Genomic DNA, 15,339 nt, shown 5'->3' on the forward strand with positions numbered 1-15,339 from the left:
GCGCCAGCACGGTTGGATTCTCAATATTCCAAAATCGCAGCTGATCCCGACGACACGACTTCTATTCCTAGGGATGATCCTGGACACAGTCCAGAAAAAGGTGTTTCTCCCGGAGGAGAAAGCCAGGGAGTTATCCGAACTAGTCAGAAATCTCCTAAAACCAGGCCAAGTCTCAGTGCATCAATGCACAAGGGTCCTGGGAAAGATGGTGGCTTCTTACGAAGCAATCCCATTTGGCAGATTCCACGCAAGAACCTTCCAGTGGGATCTGCTAGACAAATGGTCCGGGTCGCATCTTCAGATGCATCAGCGGATAATCTTGTCACCAAGGACAAGGGTGTCTCTCCTGTGGTGGTTGCAGAGTGCTCATCTTCTAGAGGGCCGCAGATTCGGCATTCAGGACTGGGTCCTGGTGACCACGGATGCCAGCCTGAGAGGCTGGGGAGCAGTCACACAGGGAAAAAATTTCCAGGGCTTGTGGTCAAGCCTGGAGACATCACTTCACATAAATATCCTGGAGCTAAGGGCCATCTACAATGCTCTAAGCCTAGCAAGACCTCTGCTTCAAGGTCAGCCGGTGCTGATCCAGTCAGACAACATCACGGCAGTCGCCCACGTAAACAGACAGGGCGGCACAAGAAGCAGGAGGGCAATGGCAGAAGTTGCAAGGATTCTTCGCTGGGCGGAAAATCATGTGATAGCACTGTCAGCAGTGTTCATTCCGGGAGTGGACAACTGGGAAGCAGACTTCCTCAGCAGACACGACCTCCACCCGGGAGAGTGGGGACTTCACCCAGAAGTCTTCCACATGATTGTGAACCGTTGGGAAAAACCAAAGGTGGACATGATGGCGTCCCGCCTCAACAAAAAACTAGACAGGTATTGCGCCAGGTCAAGGGACCCTCAGGCAATAGCTGTGGACGCTCTGGTAACACCGTGGGTGTACCAGTCAGTGTATGTGTTCCCTCCTCTGCCTCTCATACCCAAGGTACTGAGAATCATAAGAAGGAGAGGAGTAAGGACTATACTCGTGGCTCCGGATTGGCCAAGAAGGACTTGGTACCCGGAACTTCAAGAGATGCTCACGGAGAACCCGTGGCCTCTACCTCTAAGAGAGGACCTGCTCCAGCAGGGACCCTGTCTATTCCAAGACTTACCGCGGCTGCGTTTGACGGCATGGCGGTTGAACGCCGGATCCTGAAGGAAAAAGGCATTCCGGATGAAGTCATCCCTACCCTGATCAAAGCCAGGAAGGATGTAACCGTACAGCATTATCACCGTATTTGGCGTAAATATGTTGCGTGGTGCGAGGCCAGGAAGGCCCCTACAGAGGAATTTCAACTGGGTCGTTTCCTGCATTTCCTGCAAACAGGACTGTCTATGGGCCTAAAATTAGGGTCCATTAAGGTTCAAATTTCGGCCCTGTCGATTTTCTTCCAGAAAGAACTGGCTTCAGTTCCTGAAGTTCAGACGTTTGTCAAGGGGGTACTGCATATACAGCCTCCTTTTGTGCCTCCAGTGGCACCTTGGGATCTCAATGTAGTTTTGGGGTTCCTAAAATCACATTGGTTTGAACCACTCACCACTGTGGACTTAAAATATCTCACATGGAAAGTGGTAATGCTGTTGGCCCTGGCTTCAGCCAGGCGTGTCTCAGAATTGGCGGCTTTATCCTATAAAAGCCCTTACCTAATTTTTCATACGGACAGGGCAGAATTGAGGACTCGTCCTCAATTTCTCCCTAAGGTGGTTTCAGCGTTTCACTTGAACCAGCCTATTGTGGTACCTGCGGCTACTAGGGACTTGGAGGACTCCAAGTTGCTGGACGTAGTCAGGGCCCTGAAAATATATGTTTCCAGGACGGCTGGAGTCAGAAAATCTGACTCGCTGTTTATCCTGTATGCACCCAACAAGCTGGGTGCTCCTGCTTCTAAGCAGACTATTGCTCGTTGGATTTGTAGTACAATTCAGCTTGCACATTCTGTGGCAGGCCTGCCACAGCCAAAATCTGTAAAAGCCCATTCCACAAGGAAGGTGGGCTCATCTTGGGCGGCTGCCCGAGGGGTCTCGGCTTTACAACTTTGCCGAGCAGCTACTTGGTCAGGGGCAAACACGTTTGCTAAATTCTACAAATTTGATACCCTGGCTGAGGAGGACCTGGAGTTCTCTCATTCGGTGCTGCAGAGTCATCCGCACTCTCCCGCCCGTTTGGGAGCTTTGGTATAATCCCCATGGTCCTTACGGAGTTCCCAGCATCCACTAGGACGTCAGAGAAAATAAGAATTTACTTACCGATAATTCTATTTCTCGTAGTCCGTAGTGGATGCTGGGCGCCCATCCCAAGTGCGGATTGTCTGCAATACTTGTACATAGTTATTGTTACAAAAATCGGGTTATTATTGTTGTGAGCCATCTTTTCAGAGGCTCCTCTGTTATCATGCTGTTAACTGGGTTCAGATCACAGGTTGTACGGTGTGATTGGTGTGACTGGTATGAGTCTTACCCGGGATTCAAAATCCTTCCTTATTGTGTACGCTCGTCCGGGCACAGTATCATAACTGAGGCTTGGAGGAGGGTCATAGGGGGAGGAACCAGTGCACACCAGGTAGTCCTAAAGCTTTACTTTTGTGCCCAGTCTCCTGCGGAGCCGCTATTCCCCATGGTCCTTACGGAGTTCCCAGCATCCACTACGACTACGAGAAATAGAATTATCGGTAAGTAAATTCTTATTTTCCTCTGGTGGGTAAATCTTCATGGATCAGAAGAAAAGAGTACCCCCAAAAAACAAGGGAAAAGGGTGCATATATAGTGAAGTACAATTTATTACATCAATAAAATCCATAAAATTCAATTGGTACAAATAACAAATTACAGAATCCACCACAGATTGGCGGACCAGAGAACGTGGGGTGTCAATATTGCCCACCCAGAATCACATGAGGTGTTACCTCCCGGGATTTCTCAGTAACGATCCACAGAACTGGGTGTTCAGCCTATAGTTTTCCCTGGCAGTATAGGGTCCCTCCAATCAGTCACCAACACGCTTCAGATCATATAGAGCCTTTTATCAAGGTATGTGGTGTGCATAGGGCCTGCTGGGGTCTGGGACTCCAGGTCGACAACAAAAAAGTTGACACACCTTAGGTCGACGCCAATTGGTCGACACACCTTAGGTCGACATGGACAAAAAGTCGACATGGCCAAAAGGTCGACAGAAACAAGGTCAACATGAAAAAAGGTCGACATGAGTTTTTTATGTTTTTTTGGTGTCGTTTCCTTCGTAGAGTGACCGGGAACCCCAATTAGTGCACCGCGTCCCCTCGCATGGCTTGCTTCGCTCGCCATGCTTCGGGTATGGTGCCTTCGCTTCGCTCGGCACAGATTACCGTTCCAATCGTACTCCACGTGGATTGTTAAGTATGAAAAGGTTCCAAAAAAGAAAAAAATTGTGAAAAACTCATGTCGACCTTTTGTCCATGTCGACCTTTTGGCCATGTCGTCCTTTTGTCAACGTCGACCTAAGGTGTGTCGACCAATTGGCGTCGACATCAGGTGTGTCAACCTTTTTGTTGTCGATCTGGAGTCCGGATACCGGCCTGCTGTACCTGTAAACCCCCGCCTGTGATCTACTTGGATGGTGTCCTATTTTCCTATTTTAACATTTTATTGCGTGCTATTATCACCTCCTTTTGTTTCAAGCAATATTCAACCCCCTCCTGATATCCTATGGGCTTATATAAACTCAATGTCTCTAAAAACATATATTTTTATTCATTATTGCATGCATTCCACGACCCGTGGAGCGCACGGCACTTCCGTTTTCCTGATTGCTGTGCCGCTATTGGAGGGTGCCTTCCTTGCTTCCCGTCCACATGACCGGAAGCATGTATCCTGCCACTGGCTGCCTCTCCGTCTTATTCCCGCCCTCTGCGTTCGACCACTAACCGGAAGTACATCTTTTGGTGTGTGGAACGCAGACCGCGTTCCACAGTGCCTCTTTAGCTTCTGTAGAGGCGATTACAGCTGCATCTCTCCCACAAAATTAAATATGTAATAAATATATATATATACAGGTTGAGTATCCCATATCCAAATATTCCAAAATATGGAATATTCCGAAATACAGAATTTTTTGAGTGAGAGTGAGATAGTGAAACCTTTGTTTTTTGATGGCTTAATGTACACAAACTTTGTTTAATACACAAAGTTATTAAAAATATTGTATTAAATGACCTTCAGGCTGTGTATATAAAGTGTATATGAAACATAAATGAATTGTGTGAATGTAGACACACTTTGTTTAATGCACAAAGTTATAAAAAATATTGGCTAAAATTGACTTCAGGCTATGTGTATAGGGGGTAATTCCAAGTTGATCGCAGCAGGATTTTTGATAGCAATTGGGCAAAACCATGTGCACTGCAGGGGGGGCAGATGTAACATGTGCAGAGAGAGTTAGATTTTGGTGGGTTATTTTGTTTCTGTGCAGGGTAAATACTAGCTGCTTTATTTTTACACTGCAATTTAGATTGCAGATTTAACACACCACACCCAAATCTAACTCTCTCTGCACATGGTATATCTGTCTCCCCTACAGTGCACATGGTTTTGCCCAACTGCTAAAAAAAATCCTGCTGCGATCAACTTGGAATTACCCCCATAAGGTGTATATGTAACATAAATGCATTCTGTGCTTAGACTTAGGTCCCATCATGATGATATCTCATTATGGTATGCAATTATTCCAAAATACGGAAAAATCTGATATCCAAAACACCTCTGGTCCCAAGCATTTTGGATAAGGGTTACTCAACCTGTGTATATATATATATATATATATATATATATATATATATAATATCCTAATAAATTCACATGCAATGATAAAATCAGTTAAACACTATAAAAATCCCTAAGAAAACATTAAAATGATGCATAGTATCAACAAAAATCATAATGGTTTTTATAAGAACCAATTCAATTCAAAATCCATATTTAATCCTTTTGGACTCAAAGTACCCATTTCAAATATTAATTTCATTTCTGTCTGATTATGGACAGCCTTTATTCCTATTACTTTTACCAGACCATCACATTTGCTCCTATGGGTTTCTTTACAATGGTTCGATACTGAGTGAGATATTAATCCTTTTGCTATGTTGCGCACATGTTCGGCCCATGTGACTTTTAATGGTCTTGATGTCCGTCCAATATATTGTAAACCACATTTGCACTCCATAAGATAAATGCAATTTTTGGTGTCACATGTAATAAAGTCATCAATGTCATACAGTTTACCTGTGGGTGTTGATTTATAATTTTCAGTTTTGGTTGTTTGTACTGTGTGGGTTCTACACATTTTACATAGACCACACCTATGAAAACCTTTAGTTTTTATTCTATTTGATTTCTTTGGAGGATTCACACTCCTTACTATTTTTTGTTTTAAGTTAGGGGCCTTCCGGTAAATAAACTTTGGTTCTGAAGGGATAATAGGTTTTAAAATAGGATCTCGAGAAAGGAGGTGCCAGTGTTTTATAATTATTTTTTCCATTCCTTTATACTGAATGAGGTAATGAAAGGTAAAATTATCTCCTCCTGCATTTTGAGATCGACAGTCAGAGTCGGTCTCACGTACCCATCTCATTCAGCTCTCCACCCTCTTTTTCGCCCAATAGGCAGTGCTAAACACACTCCTCTGACGGCGCACCCCCTAATAAAATGTGCTGCAAATGCCTATGACTATGCATGTGCAAATTACCGGGAAATGGCAACACCAGTGATTTTTGTCAGCAGTGCTGGCCGCTGCTGGACTCCGGACGTGTAAGTATAATTATATGTGTGCAGGTGTAAGTATAATTATATGGGTGCGGGGTGTGGGACCACCTGGGCCCAAGGGCCCATATGCACCGCACACCCTGCACACATTATAAAAATGCCAATGGGGTAATTCCAGTTATAGGGGTATATTCAATTCCTGTCGGATCCTTTCCTATGGAAAGGATCCATCAGTTCAGTGTTGAATGGCGTGGCCAAACCCAACAGGTTTGGTCCGTTCCCGACAATGGCAATCCGACTTTCTTTAAAGTCGGATTGACATTGTCAGAAATGGGGCTAAAACCTGTCGGGTTTGGCCGCGTGTCCATCAGCCAACGTGGATTCCGCCAATCCATGTGGTTTCCGACTTGTCAGAAAAAATCAGACGGCATTGAATAGGCAGGTACCCCTTTTCGACCTAGGGGGTAATTCAGACCTGATTGCTAGGGTGCATTATTTGGATCCGTGCAATCAGGTAGTCACCGCCTACAGGGGGAGGGGGAATTCGCTGTGCAAGTGTGCGTTCGGATGTGTTGCAAAGCTGCACAAACTAATTTTGTGCAGTCTCTGCGCAGCCAATGACTTACACTTCCAGTGTGATGATCGGGGCCGGAGCTGACGTCAGAAACCCTTCCTCCAAACGCCTGGACTCTCCTGCGTTTTTTCAGACATTCCTTGAAAATGGTCAGTTGCCACCCACAAACGCCCTCTTCCTGTCAATCTCCTTGCGATCACCGGTGCGTTCTGAATTTTTGCGCCATCTCGTCGCTGCCCGCGATCCCCGTTGCTGCGGTCCATCACGCCTGCACATTGCGGTGTATACGCATGCGCAGTTCAGACACGATCACCCGCTGTGCAAAAACAGCAGCGATCAGGTCTGAATTAGCCCCCTAAACCTGTCAGAAGGAAAGGCGGCAGCTTCTGACAATAACTGAATACACCCCTAAGTCTGCATTTACCAGCATACAGTTTTACTTCCAGTCTACTGATACCAGCGAGCAGTGTCCAGTTGCATCACTATTACTATTCACACATATCGCTAGTGTGCATTATATTAGTAATTGTACGCATACCTCTCTGTCACTGACACACATCATCTAGAGTAAGCACTACTCGTATATCTGTGTTCAAGGCTACAGTTAGTGTTGCTACCATTGCAGGCAGCATACCAGTTCTTTTGCCTAGTTTTTAATCTATTCTCCTGCTCAATAACAATCCAGACGGTACAGTAGACTGAATGGGGAGAAGCATCATTAGACTCCCTAACTTCATTCACTGCAGTTCTAATTAGTCCTGCCCAGTGGTCCCAGTCCAGAACCCAATTAAAACACAGAATATGACAACTCTTTGTTAGCTCTTTCTGTGTCATGCCACCTTTCTAGTGTTTTGCTTGTTTTAATGTACTTCTGTTGAATATACTTATATAATTATATATATTTTATATAATAAACAAACACACACACACACACACACACACACACACACACACACACACACTATACATATATATACAGTACTTTGCAAAAGTTTTAGGCAGATGTGGAAACAAAAGTAAAACTGATTAAAAAAATAAATAGAAGTGTTAATAGTTTGTTTTTATTAATTAATAAGTGAATGAACAAAAGCATAATCTAAATCAAATCAATATTTGGTGTGACCACCCTTTGGATCTAAACAGGATCAATTATTCTAGTTACACTTGAACAGTTTTTGAAGGAACTCGGCAGGGAGATTGTTCCAAACATCTTAGAGAACTAACCACAGATCTTTTTTGGATGTAGGCTTGCTCAAATCCTTCTGCCTCTTCATGTAATCCCAGACAGACTCGATGATGTTGATAAAGATGGAAACCATCTTTGTTCATAAACTCCATATTGCTAAGCTGTTTATAATTGTTTATCAGATCAGAGTTGATATTGGAAAGAACTGCAAGGCGTTGCACTTTGAGTGAACTATATTGAAACCTTATGATCTATTTTTATTACTTTTTTGAGTAAAATATAAATGTCAGCAGCTAGACATATAGGATTCACAGGTGTCCAGTAGTTTGCGGTATGGAAGGTGTGAAAACATAACTAGACATAGCATGTCTCACTTTTAGCAAAATTCCCCTATTTAACCCATTTAAAAGCACATACAGTATAAAAAATATAGACATTGGCAAATATATTACGTATAAGATAGGAGTTTTATTAACCAATAGGATTAAGCTTTGTGTAAGGAAATTACGACACTGTATGCAAATATGTATTCCTTTATAATATGCTGTTTCCAGGAAATAAAAGCTGCTTCTGCTATTTCCTACTTCACTCTCTTTATTTAACTGGTGACTGGCTGCAGCCATGAATGAACCTGATGCTGACCGATTGAGTGTGTGTTTGAGCTTGGATCAGCGAGGGGTGCCCTGTCCTGGGGTTACCTTTATCAATTTGGAGGTCCCACCGAGATCCTCATCACCTGTTGAACAACGGACGGCTGGGTGGATGGTTGGTGGACTGAGACTCACAAAAACCATGCGCATGGTATGTAGAGATATTTTATCTCCAGACTATCATTCCTTTAACTATCCATCTGTTCAGTTGTCAGACAAGGATCGGGGATTGTGCACAACGATCACTCACTAATCAGGTTGATTTTTTCATTTTCCTTCTATTCTCTTGCTTATATGTGCTTATATGTGTTATAAAGGCGTAAAAATGTATGAATGTGGGAGTAAATGGATTCTGAGTATTTAAAGTGTGTCTGCATATAACCAACTGATGGGTTGTTAAACTGGACGTTGCTGCAACCACTGTCTTGTTTTGTCTTATATTGAAAATTAAAACGTAGGTTAAGTTTGTGTTACTGCAGTCTATATGTGTAGGATATTGTAGAAAGACTTTAAAAATAAGTCAGAGTTATGAAACAGACATGTCCCCCTTTGTAAGTGTGTAGTACTCTTAGTAAAGGCACACCACGATCAGAAATTTTATTTACATTATATTTGTAGTCCAGGAGAATCACCCTTATTCTCTGAACCGTGGGAAGAGGGGCTTGACATTTGTATACTAAAAGGTTGTCATTTTATTCCTAGAGTGAGAGACATTGGAGGGAATTAGTTATAATTACGGTAAAATATCATTGCAAAAAAAACAAACATCTGACTTGCATATATTGCTAGCACCTCAACAAAGTACTTCCTGTCGCTTTAAAAATTACAGCGTACAGAGTTGGAAAAAAAAAAGGAACAAAAATAATTTAAAACTTTTTCTCTGTGGTCCGTGAACAAAGACAGGTGCGTGTAGTATATGCAAGTTAAATTTCCTGTCAGGATTGTGTCTGCATAGTTATCATACATAAGTTAGGAGGAAAATATTCATTTATTTTAAAAGCCATAGTGTACACCGCAGAAGAAGGGGTTTGGGAAAATAGAAAAAACCCAGATGATGTGTTCATATTGATGAAATGTCATTTCATTCCAAAGAATAGTAACATAGGTAAAAATTGGTTACAAATCACCTCTGTTTCAGGCAATTTTCCTCGCAGTTATATCTCTAAGGATCCGTTAGATTCAAGTTACTGATATTTCCCGGATTTTATTGAATACTTACTGGCCATAAGTATGGGAAATACAAATACTTATCCTTCGGATGAAGCACCTCGGAGTGCCATGGACATTATGAAGAATGTACATGGTGAGCAATGCTTGAAGGGTATGAGACGATTGTTTCAATGGGCAAAAGTAACTACTAATGGCACTCTAGACCCGGATAGGTTGAAACAAATTAGAGTAACCTATGGGAGATATGTGAAGGATAATAATCTGGAACAGAGTCTTGATTTGTAAATTAAAACAGGTAAATTACTTCAGTATGAGAAAAGTTAAAAAAGTTAGGACAAACTCAAGAACAAATGGCTCTAATTAATATGGATGATTTTGAAGATGCAGACATATTTGGACAGGGAACAATTAGATGTAAAAGGTCCCAAGATAACCAAAGGGTATCGTTACTGGGCATGTCCAAATTGTAGACATTGTAACCCACCAAATGATACACTATGTCCAATTAGTCAAACACCTTGGTCCTATAAATGTAAGCCCTGTAAAGAACCAAATGTTAGGAAATCTGTTAAATCTAAAAAGTTAATCAGTAAATGGTTGCCAGTGTTAAAAAATAAAATAAAAGACCTACTAATTATACCCGAAGATGTGCATGCCCCAGACTCATACATTGGTAGACTAAAAATTGTACAGCATGTAATGTCAAGAGACCAAAATTGTCTCCTACGAAAAATTTATGTATGGTCTCAAGTTTGGCATCTGCACCTCCAGTGTATAATTTACTTAAGGATTTGGTCCCTGCGGACTATATCCGGTGTGCACATAAGATACTGTCACACCTGGTGTAGCCGCTGACGGACTTAATCCAGCGCGCCCAAAGTTGTTCTGAACCACTACATGGTATAAACAAATTCAGAACTGTTAACATAACAACAGTTACAGAACTCCCTGATGTTAAACAACAATTTATGGAGTTCATTAGACATGTAAGAAAAGTAAAAATAATTTAAACCTAAAAATAAAATCCAAAAAGGGTTATGAGTTTTCTGGATCCTGCTTAGTGATGGACAATTGGACTCAGGTGGCATGGAAATGCAAACATAAAACCAGCTGGTGGGTAATCTATTCTTTACTCCTTTTTGCCTTCCCATGTGGGCTGGTCTGGTCCGTCATTAGGTAAAACTGGGGTCCAAAGGTCTCAGTTTCAGGCTGCTTTTGTCTCTGAAACTGCATGCTTATCAAATTGTGTAAAAAGATTATTCATGAATTGTAGTCAGTGTGTTTGCACGTTTCTGTCATTTTGTGCCACAGAATAGCAAAATATATAGTCTGTAAATTACATTGGTAAATATGTATTGAATCAGTGGCTACAAATGACTTGTAGACTTCAATGGAAGTGTGTGATATAGTGTATTATGTATGTATGTATGTATGTATGTATGTATGTATGTATTATGTAATGGTTTATGATTAAACTCCAGCTAACCCTGTTCGGAGTTGGGAGAGTGCTGGCTCACTCTCAGTGTTTCATTTGTGTGTGTAAAATAGTATTCTCTTAATATAAAGTTTTGGATAAGTATAATGAAATGTGTTGTGGCCAAATAAATATTGCCCCAGCCAATAGCAAAGGGCTGTCATAAGACTACAAATATGACATATATTTGCATTTAACAAATCTCCACAGTAAAATTAATATCTCTGTGTCTAACAGAGTAAAAGTTCATAGGTAAATAATTAGAAACATGTTACAGATGTAAGAAATTATTTTCTTTAATGTACAGCTTGTTACTGTTCCAGTTACAGTGTGTAATGAAATGTCAGAGAATCAGAAAGTGTTTGGGTAACTATTACAAGGGGCGGGGCCAAGTGATGAAGTAAACTAGGTATGAGAAGTGGGCAGAACTGTAGTCATAGTCCATACCCCTAAGATAGCAGTCTGCCCTCATGATAAAATTACATTTACATGGTATAAAATCAAAATTGTAACTGTAAACTGTAACAATGCATAAATGATACCTCTGAAAGATGTTAGGTGAACATACATTAACATTGCATTACTGCTGATGCTCGGCATATAACAGTAAAGGAGGAAGGTTTATTTTAGAAATATCTCTATGACGCACCTTACAACAGCTTAAGTCATTTCTAAAATTAATCACCTATTGTACAAAATACATTCCAAGGGCATCACAGAAAACTAAGTTTTATATGATGCCATCAAAAGAACAACAAGTGTAAGGTATTTTTAAATAGAACCCAAATGTCAACCCTTATTGCTATTCCTATATAAAAAGAAATGTAAGGTACATAGAAATAAGTTACAATATGCACAAGACAAAGTACAATTTCTAGAACACTGCATTTCTGCTTATAGTAAGCATATCACTACAAAAAGGAGGAAAATTATTTCAAAAGTTAAACCTCCTCAAACATGTAAACAACTCATATCCTTTTAGGACTAATCACTTATTGCAAAAAGTGGATTGTAGGCGCATCACAGAAACTACAAGTGTTATATGATGCAAAAAATTATATATCAAGTATATAATGTGAGGCGCCAAAATGAGTGGTTTTTCCTAGCCGCTATAAATGGAGAGTCAATCTCCAGAACAAAAGAAACAAATAAAAGTGAATTACAGCGCTAATACAACTGATGCTAATGATATATAAATTTATTCATTAAAACAGACTGATAATCAAATATATATAAAATTGTAAAAATTGCTCATAGACCAATTTATGGACATATAATAGACTCCTCAGCAATGACCTTATCTAGGCAAAAGTCCATATGATATTGTTTGGACAGCAGGTCTAATTTTTCACAAGGACCAGTTTGATTAGTTACCCATCAGGTGTTCCAATGCATGGATCCGGATCAAGGTCTTTATCTGTAGAGTGGATTCTGGTTCACAGTTCGTTTTTATTTGACACTTTAATGTCCAGCACACTGTGTTCCGTTTAAAAGTGAATCCTGGAAAATTTTCCTTACTTAGACCAAGTTGGATTCGGGATCCTGGTTCACAAATAGCATGAAGATGGGTGGTCCTGGGTGGGTAATCCCTTTGAGAAAGCTGCCTGGAGCGTCGAAACGCGTAAGGGAACACTGCTCCTGACCATTGGACGTGACTCAAGACAGCTCCATCAGGCTCTCCAGTCATACGGGCAGCACCAACATGTGTCAAGTCAGTAGCAGCAGCAGCGTTACTGTTAGACAAGGCTGCCGATATTGTTCTGGGTCATCCCTTAACTGTACAGGTGCCTCACTCAGTGACTGAAATTCTGAACCAAGCGCAGACTAAACATTTATCTGCTGCTAGACTAACCAAATATAAAGTAGCATTGCTTACACCATCCAATGTCACTATCAAACGTTGTACTTCTTTGAACCCAGCTACATTATTGCCGCTGGTTTCAAAAGAGGGGAATGGTGCGAGTGATGATGAAATGACAGGCACAGAAAACCAATCAAATTTTTCAATTTCTACACACGATCAAGAACATGATTGTATAGAGTTAATGACCCTTGAAGCCGCAAGTACACCAGACATACAGGAACATCCTCTACTAAATGCAGATTTACATTTATTTGTGGATGGCTCCAGGTACTATGTGGATGGGGAACCGCATACAGGTTTTGCAGTTACCACAGAAACAGACATCTTAATACAGGAACCCTTGCCATCAGGTAGTTCAGCTCAGGAGGCAGAACTTAGGGCACTGATAGCAGCCTGTATTTATGCTGAAGGTCAAACAGTTAACGTTTATACAGACTCAAGGTACTGCTTTGGTATTGCTCATGACTATGTGGTTATCTGGAAAAGCAGAGATTTTATAGGCTCTTCAGGAAAACCAATAAAACATGCAGACTGTATTAGGGCATTATTTGCTGCCTTCAATTGCCAAAAAAATTAGCCGTTATAAAGGTCAAAGCGCACACTAAAGAGGATACTGCAGAGATCAGAGGAAACGCTCTAGCTGATCAGGCTGCAAAAGCTGCAGCAGTCCAGCCTCTGCCAGACACTCAGGTGATGTTAACTGTCACACCAGAGTCATTAGACTTACAGTTATTGTGCAAATTACAAGCACAGGCCTTAGGCAAGGAGAAAAAGGATTGGGAAAAATTAGGTGGGCGAATACACGGTGACAGATGGATGGTGGAAAACCGTATCTGTTTACCACTCTCACTTTACCCAGTCTTAGCACAAATATTGCATAAAAAAACTCACCAATCAAGAGATGCAGTGGTGAGGATTCTGAACCAGCATTGGGTGGCACCAGGTTTCACACAAGCAGCACAGGCTTATGATGCAGGGTGTGCAACTTGTGCTTTACATAACCCAGAAAAGGTTGCAAAAATAACAAAACAAAAAGGAATATATATACACAACTAACTACCCTTACTCCACCTGAAATCTACACATAGGATGTCAACAATTACCCAGGTAAAGACATATAGGCATAAAAGATGCTGGTCATTAAATGTAAAACAGGACCAATATAAACAGTTGTCACCAATTGTTTACTGTATCTGCAGGCTAGTATGTCACTTTGCAGACCATGTATGAAGTAAAATGTTGTACTTATTTAATAAATTATACTAGCCCAGAAGATATTATTGATGAAAAGATGAATGAAGTAATACAGTTGAAAAATCAGTTCGCTACTAATCATAATTATACCAGTGTATTTCCAGATTCTTTCTTTTCTTGGTTTTATAAACACTATACAACCAATTGCTTTTCAGGAATATTATCTATTGTTGCTAAGGGACTTGTTTTGCTATTAATTGCATATTTTATTGTAAGGCTTATTATGTGGATACTGACACTAAAATGTTTTTCTACCTAAGGTATTGCTGAAACTGCTAAACCGCAACCAATTTATATGAAACTTATTGAAAGAGCTATAATATACAATTCCACATTCTTCTACTGTGAGACCTGCCATACCAGATACACAGAAGCTTCCAGCTTTCCCTACTGTTATGATGACGTAATCTAATGAACTTTGCTGTCACAATGTTGAGTCAAAAAGACTTTCAAGGACTATTGAGCAAGGACTATGGACATTATAATGATTCCATCTTCAGAAGATACCTCTAATTTATGAACTCTTATAATAATTTAAAAGTTAGGGATAAGAGAATAGGGAACATTGATTCTGCATGAGTATAGGGGTGTTGAATGGATTAGCCCATGTCTCGAGTGCCCTTAAGGCACACTTGATGTAAAAGTAGGTGTCCCTATAGAATCCATGGCCAGGTAAAGGAAGGGTAGAATAGAGGTAAAAATTGTAAACAAAGAGGGGAAATTGATAAAGATGGAAACCATCTTTGTTCATAAACTCCATATTGCTAAGCTGTTTATAATTGTTTATCAGATCAGAGTTGATATTGGAATGAACTGCAAGGCGTTGCACTTTGAGTGAACTATATTGAAACCTTCTTATGATCTATTTTTATTACTTTTCTGAGTAAAATATAAATGTCAGCAGCTAGACATATAGACTTCACAGGTGTCCAGTAGTTTGCGGTATGGAAGGTGTGAAAACATAACTAAACATAGCATGTCTCACTTTTAGCAAAATTCCCCTAACTAACCCATTTAAAAGCACATACAGTATAAAAAATATAGACGTTGGCAAATATATTACGTATAAGATAGGAGTTTTATTAACCAATAGGATTAAGCTTTGTGTAAGGAAATTACGACACTGTATGCAAATATGTATTCCTTCATAATATGCTGTTTCCAGGAAATAAAAGCTGCTTCTGCTATTTCCTACTTCACTCTCTTTATTTAACTGGTAACTGGCTGCAGCCATGAATGAACCTGATGCTGACCGATTGAGTGTGTGTTTGAGCTTGGATCAGCGAGGGGTGCCCTGTCCTGGGGTTACCTTTATCAATGTTTAGATCAGGGCTTTGGAAGGCCATATCATTACTTCCAGGACTCCTTGTTCTTCTTTACACTGAAGAT

At 40.7% G+C, this 15,339-nt stretch overlaps 1 long non-coding RNA gene across 1 annotated transcript in view; it reads left to right on the plus strand.

Moving 5' to 3' along the window:
* The window catches only part of LOC134927530 (uncharacterized), a 103,017-nt gene extending 87,880 nt beyond the window's left edge, over window positions 1-15,137 (plus strand). The window contains exon 2 of the long non-coding RNA XR_010177669.1: window positions 14,211-15,137. This is a non-coding gene — a long non-coding RNA (uncharacterized LOC134927530). The remainder of the gene's footprint in view (window positions 1-14,210) is intronic.
* The last annotated feature ends 202 nt before the right edge of the window (window positions 15,138-15,339 follow it).

The sequence above is a fragment of the Pseudophryne corroboree genome, chromosome 5 (genome assembly GCF_028390025.1).
Source record: "Pseudophryne corroboree isolate aPseCor3 chromosome 5, aPseCor3.hap2, whole genome shotgun sequence".
In the NCBI taxonomy this organism is placed as follows: Eukaryota; Metazoa; Chordata; class Amphibia; order Anura; family Myobatrachidae; genus Pseudophryne; species Pseudophryne corroboree.